Raw genomic sequence first — 7,526 nt, forward strand, 5'->3', positions numbered from 1 at the left:
ATGGTTTGTCTTACGTGTTTATCAAGGTAAAAGTTTGGTTTTTTTGCACTGATTTTGAGTTTTGTGGTTGCTGATTTTAGTTTTGTGTTAACTATATATCTTGTTCTTCTTTTCTTCTGATTCAATTCTGCTATATTTTCCTGAGCTAATATTTTTTTTAAAAAAAATTATTAGATCACCCAAAAAAAATTGGAATAAAATGGGTTGTATTTAGAAAAAAAATATTTGGTGGGATTAAAACGAATGTGAGAAATCTTAAGTTTTTCGCTTAACCTCCCAGTAAAACCAACTAATATGTCTGTATTTAATATTTATTAGAAATATTATCAGAATTTATTACATTATTTTATTTTAGATAATTAATTAAAATTTTATGATTTTGAGTTTATTTAATATGAGTATAAGAGTATTTTTAAATTTAAAAAATTTAGAAGTAATTTAGAAGGGTTAAAAAAAATTTGAAAATTATTAATGAGAAATTAACTTTATTTTTAGTTTGATAGTATTATTAAAAATAAAATAGAATGTTAAAAGACTTTTTTTTTTTAATTTATTTTAATTTTTATTATTTTTTTTATTGGGCAAGGTTGGCCTAAACTACTCTAAATACGAAGAAGAAAAACAAAAACAAATCGGTTTGAGTTCTCCCTACAATTCCTAATTTTTATCAATCAACTAGACTAAAGCCATTACATTGGGATAAGATCAATACCAATGTAGATCATCCTATGGTGTGGGACAAGATTGATGGATCATCCTATGGTGTGAGACAAGATTGATGGCGGTTCTTTCAGGTAAAATCTAATTCAATTCGAGAGAGATTTTATTTTGATTTTGTTTCTCCTTTGTTCTTCAGCTTCAGCTTTAATGGTAACCTTATGGAAGCTCTGTTCGAGTATGTAGCCACAAACAAGAAACCGCCAATAAAGCTAAGTGGCCTCAACAATGGCAGACGAGCGCTAATCTCAATTCTTGATTCTCGAAGGGCAAGAAACATTGCAATAATCCTTAAATCCCTCACCATAACTTGGCAAGAACTTCTCGATGCTCTCACGGAGGGACATGGCCTCGATTCAGACACACTCGAGAAGCTTGTCAAGATCTCTCCAACCAAAGAACAACAATCCCAAATCCTCAAATTTGATGGCGATCCATAAAGGCTTGACGATGCAGAATCTTTCATTTTCCATCTTCTCAAAGATTTTCCCACAACCTTCAATCGTCTAAACGTCATGTTTTTCGGATCAAGCTTCAAATCAGAGCTTAATCGACTCAAGGACTTTTTCCAAACACTTAGTAGGGGTTGCGAAGAACTAATGGAAAAAGGGTTATTTACTAAACTCTTGGAAGCAACTCTCAAAGTTGGAAACTGATTGAATTCAGGAACAACGAGAGGTCATAAAATTACTAAACTCTTAAGATTTTCAGATATAAAAACCACAGATAGAAAAACCACATTGCTTCATTTCATTGTCAAAGAATTCATAAAATTCGAAGGGAAAAAACGATTCTCAAACACAGATTCAAAGAATCTCAAATCGAAAAAGGAAATAGAAACCGAATACATAATACTTGGATTATCAGGTATGGAATCACCCACCTCAAAGCTCTCCAACGTTAAGAAAGCATCCACAATCGACTACGAAGCCTTCACTATCACTTGCCCTAATCTATTAATCAAAATCTCAGAGATACAAAACCTTCTTTCGATTGAAGGTGGTGAATACAAGAGGAAGATGTTAGAATTTGTTAAATTCGCAGTGGAAGAAGTTGAGATAGCAAGAAGAGAACAAAGAAGAGTGTTGAAAGAATTGAAGACGACGAATGAGTACTATGAAACAGGGGATAGAGAAAATCGGATAGAGCTTTTTGTGATAGTGAGGGATTTTGTGAACACCGTGAATCAAGTGTGTCGTGAAATAGTTGGGGTGTTGAGGGAGAAGATGAAGATGGGAAATATGGATGCATGTCTGCCATTGAAGAGCACAATGAGCTTGAGATTTCCACGTTTGGCGAAGCATTTCAAGTGTAGAAGCTTTTCCGGCAATTCCACGGCAATTCCACGGATTTGCTTTTGGGTTACAAATGTACTTAGTCATTAAGTTTATGATATTTATGTATAAGTTGGGTGCTCTCATCATTCGCGGATTTTACGGTGGATCTAAGTTAACTTTGAGTCTCTCTAAGGTTGCATACGAGTTTGCTTTCCTAATAGTATCTAACAAGCTCTGTGGCTCTTTAATAGGTTGCATACGAGTTTGATTTCCTAGTTCAGTGGCTCTCTAATAAAAAGCATACAAGTTTGCTTTCCTAGTAGTATCTAACAAGCTCGTTGGTAAAGCTCTCTATTTGTAACTTTAGTTCGATGATCTTAGGTTGCATACGAGTTTGCTTTTCTATTGGTATCTAACAAGGAACATTATGTAACTTTAATTCGATGATCTAATAACTTAAATGCTAACAAGCTCTGCAGTAAAGTTCTCCATTATGTAACTTTAATTCAATGATCTAATAACTTCGGTGAATATCAAAATTAATTTTTTTTTATTAATTATCTATTCTTATAGAATGTTCATCTATATCTACTAAGTTTAAACTCACACGCACATTGATGTGCATAAGATCTTAATTCTTCCTCAGCAAACCAAATAACTATAATTTACTTCAACAAAATTAGTTTAGTTAATTAAATACCTCCTCACCCTTCCATATTTTTGTCTTTTAAGTACTCATTTAAAAATATATAATGAATATGAAAAAAAAAATATACCGTTAATTAAAATAAAAAAGTAGGTCAAAATTATTGGATTCTCCCACAAAAAAATTTTGTGTACAAATTATATTATAAAGGAATATGCGTCTTGATCTTTAATTCATCATTTAAATTTCGTTTCTTTATTTAAAATAAATCTAAAAGAAAAATTTTAAATTTAGCAATTAAAAATTAATTTTTGTCGAAATTTCGTTCCTCATCCTTCCATATTTTTAATTTTTGTCGAAATTAAAAATTATTATTATTTTTTTTTTGCTCCATCTAAGTTATTATGCTATCTATGTATAAGCTGGGTGCCCTCATCCGTGGCGAACTCTAGGGTGAATCTAACATGCATGAAGGTTTTTATTCTCTTTAATAGGTTACATACGAGTTGGCTATTAAGTGCTAGCCGAAAGGTCACCTAGTGACACCTAACAAGCTCTCTATTATGTAACTTTATGAATTCCATTTAACAACTTGGTTGGAGGTCAAGACTTTTAAATCTAAATTATCCAAAAACTTAAAGATGATAAGAAATCAACCCAAAGTAAGTTTCAGAATGAACTATTTTGATGATGAATATCGAGAGTAAAAAAAATAAAATTTCTAAACTCGTGATTCGAATTAATTCACAAGAGTATTGATCAACACCACTTGAACGATTCTAGTATGGAAGTTCTAAAACATAAGAATTTACAAAATGAAAAACTTAGCCCTCGACAAAGCTAAAAAGAAACTCTATTCATTATTCAAAATATGATGTCTACGATGAAGAGAAAGAAACTCTATATAGCCTTTGACAACCTTGAACTATGTCAGTTAAACACACATATAACCTTCATATTGCAATGACTAGTTAATAGTGTAAGGACCGGGCTGATTCGATGACTCTAAAAGACAGTAAAATTTTTAACAAAATAAAACAACCAAAACTTAAAACATATCAAACATTATATCAAAATAAAGATGATACAAAGTATTTTAAACCACAACACAACAGTTAAAACACAGGTTAAGGGACACACAAAAGGGTTGAAGGACGACGGGTGAGGTTTTTCTATGGCATCTGCTCCAGAGTCCACTCCCGACCTCGACCAGCTCCTTATTTTCTGAAAAAAAAATGGAGAATAAGGAATGAGTACAAAACAGTAAGCAGCTTACTTGTAGGTTCTTAATTGTGTCCTTGATATGCTAGGGTACCAAACCTTTTCTTTTCATGTTCTTGTTTTTTGTTCTTGTTCTTGTTGTAAATTCTTGTTATGTTTCTTAATTCGTTCTCCAAGACACTCCCCTTAGGACTTACGGTACTAGACATTAACTTGTATCCTGTGTCTGAGGCTTCATGCATTCCAAGCAACATAGTCTTAATACCTATGCTCAAGGCTTCATACGTTCCAAGCAGCGTAGTCTAAGTCATAAGCATGATGTACCGTGGGAGGTCTTAAGAGGTTCTTGATTCATGGCTAGGGTAACTTACTCTCTTCTTGCTCCATTGTGGCCATAGGTTACTCCCCATGATAGACCATAAAGGTCACGTGATCCATGCATGCATGAACCTAGCATAGACCATAAAGGTCATTTGATCGATGCATGCATGAACATGGCATAGACCATAAAGGTCGCTTAATCTAACATAGACCATATAGGTTGTGTGATCGGTGCATACATGAACATGACATCCTGCAAATCATAACATGGCGCAGGACATCTCATCTAGGTGAGAGGAATAAGACCAAGCATAACATCCTGCAAAGGAAACACGGTGCAGGGCATCCCACCTAGAAGAGGAAAAAAGCTTCCTTAGAAAGCACCGCATGGTAGAAGTTATGAGCCACAATTAGACATGCTTAGAGTAATACCTAGCATTCTTGAATTTTTCATGTCTAAGGACTTTGGTCCTCTTCTTTGGTAGCTGTAAAGCTTGTTTGGTAATGTTCTTGGCTCTTAACTTTGTAAGTTTCTAAGGTTCTTGGCTCTTAACCTTGTAAGTTTCTAAGGTTCTTGGCTCTTAACCTTGTAAGTTTCTAAGGTTCTTATTCTCTTGAAGCATAACTTGTAACATGCATTCATAGTCATATGAACCCATCATATTCTGAGTTGTTCTAGAAGGTCATAGATTCCTAGGGAGTTCTTTAGAGGGTTCTAGAAGAGTCTTGAATCTTGACATGCTTTCTTTAGGCGTTTCTTTAAGTTCCATCTTGGCTTATGTTCCAAACTTGCTCCAACCAACTTGAAATCTTGAGCTTATCCTCGTGTCATATAAAATAGACCTTATAGGACATGGTAGGTGATTTGAAACATATTTAGACCTTGTGCTAGGATATGGCTTCTTGTTTTGTTTTCAGGAACTAACCCTTAGAGGTTGTCATGTCATATATGTGTTTTGGTCCTGAAAACACTTTCAAAGTAACCCTTAGTTTTCTCCCCATGAGTGCATAGGTGACATTATCATAAACGTGGGATCCTGCTAGCATATCGTGTCGCAAGGCATCTCATTTAGGTGAGAAAAATAATAAGTCCATCATGACAACCTGCTCGTGGTACATATAGCAGGGCATCTCACCTAAAGAGGAATAGGGATCTCGTGGTACCCTTCGTGATGGGAGATAATGGTTGCTCCGAGCATGGATCCTAGCAACTTGTTAAGCATACCACTTGCATTAACCTAGGTGTTTCCTTGTATTCTTGGGGATCTTAGGTTTATGCATAAAGTCTTGGGTCAAGCTTGGAACTTAAAGGTTCTTCTTAGGAATAGCCCAACGTAACCTTGTGCAGTTAGAATCTTATTAGCAACCAAAGGTACCTGTGGGGAATCTCTTATTTTATGGCTACCTCGTTAGTCATCCTAGGAGGTAAAGTCATGTGGATCATGATGTACATTTTTCCCCATATCTTAGTTTTGCTATCTAACGTTTCCCAATGACTCCCAAACTTCATAAGCTTATACTACATCCTGGGATAAGGACTCATACAGCATTTCAAATGCTGGGAGGTCATTTAGGGCTTAACCCGTAGGTAGTCTTCCTTAGGGGCATTATGGTCATTTTACCCCAAATTCTTGGTTTTGCTACTTAACAAGTTCCAATGGCTTTCAAATTTCACCACCTCATCAATCATCATAAAAAAGATCTCCTGTAGAGTTTCATAGCATTTGGAGGTCATCTAGTTCATGAACCGTAGGTAAATATCCTTAAGGGCATTATGGTCATTTTGCCCCATTTCTTGGTTTACCTACTTATTCTTATCTATTGACCATCAAATTTCACATATAACCTAAACATGCTAAAATATGCTCATCATTAAAATTTTCACAGGAATCCTGGCCCATTTAGTGGGTTATTTTAACGTTTCTTAAATCTCGAGCAATTTGGTCGGTTTAGGGCCTTATCTTATAGTTCTTTCAGTTTTTATTTCATATATTCTTGTGTCATACTTGGTTCAGGGTTCATATGAAAATCCAAGCGATTCCTACAAGTATTTCTTAAAAAAAGTCCAAGGTGGCTACTTACCTCATCGTCGACGTTCGGGACCTTCGTTCTTGAGCTTCCGGTATCCGAATTACTTCACATTTCCTTCCATAGACTCCTTATTGTGTCAAGTTTCTTTTCATTGAGCATAGCCTAAGATATTCGCCTCCAAAGTTCGTCCAAAATCATTTTTCTCGCCGGAGCTAAAATAGGGGATTTCTTATCGGGTAGCCAATTCTAGGGGTTTTCAAGGCCCCATTTCTTCATGGAACCTCTTCCATATCCTTTCATCATGCTATAGGAATTGGTTTGGAGAAACTTCTTTTGAGTGTGGGTCCTTAATTTCGAGAAATCATTCTCGGTATGCAACTCACCCGAAATGTCGGATTTTCGATCTCTTGGGTATCTTGTTCTACGACGTTTCAGCTCTTGATTCCTTCATAAAAGTTGTGGATAATCTTGTTTAGAAACTATAGGAATAAGTTTGAGGAGGAATGGTGGAGAATTGCCCTCTAATTTGGAAGAAACCCGAGAGTAAGAAACTCACAATCTAAACGCTCATAACTCTCGAATGGGTGCTCGACCTTGCTCAAGTCTTGTTCCATATTGTTTCCCCCTACTTTGGATTTTATAGAAGGAGTTTAAACCGACATTGAAAGCTCCAGAATCTTCGTGATTTGGAGATTAAACATTCTGGATAATTCGTCGAAAATATCCGCTCTGATCAGGGCTTTACCGACTTTAATTTTGAATACCAGTCATTGGATGTGATGATCTGTCCATTTTCTACATCTTATCCAAATTTGGGGAAGATCCAACGGCTGGGATTTGAGTTTTGAGAGATATTTCTCATATGGTCGCTGTAGATGCTTTGATTCTGATCATAGGGGCATTTTCGTTATTATACATTCTTCCAAGGGTATTTTGGTCATGTGCCACTTTTCAAATATTTTAATATTATTTTTCCTAAAAAATCCATAATTTTTCTAGATATTCTCCCTCCCTTGTTGGTCATTTTTTACTTCTTGAGCATCTATTCCTTGTAGATAAGGAATTAAAAATTCGGGAAGATCCTTAATAATTGGAAAAATGACATTTTTTCCATTTTCACTTTTACTTTCCGGTCCTTTTTCCATAGGTCTTTAACTCCAAGATTACTTGTTAGGATATAGGAGTGACTTTTTAAGATCCTCGTCCTTGCTTATTCCTCTTAATTTCTCCCCTTTTGATACTTTACGTCTTTCTTTTTTTTTTTTTTTTTTTTTTTTTTTTTTTTTTTTTTTTTTTTTTTTTTTTTTTTTTTT

At 34.9% G+C, this 7,526-nt stretch overlaps 1 pseudogene; it reads left to right on the forward strand.

The window, feature by feature from the left end:
* On the forward strand, nucleotides 1-2,102 carry LOC111493508 (annotated as a pseudogene).
* Nucleotides 2,103-7,526: the final 5,424 nt, after the last annotated feature.

The sequence above is a fragment of the Cucurbita maxima genome, unplaced genomic scaffold (genome assembly GCF_002738345.1).
Source record: "Cucurbita maxima cultivar Rimu unplaced genomic scaffold, Cmax_1.0 Cma_Scf00019, whole genome shotgun sequence".
Lineage (NCBI taxonomy): Eukaryota > Viridiplantae > Streptophyta > Magnoliopsida > Cucurbitales > Cucurbitaceae > Cucurbita > Cucurbita maxima.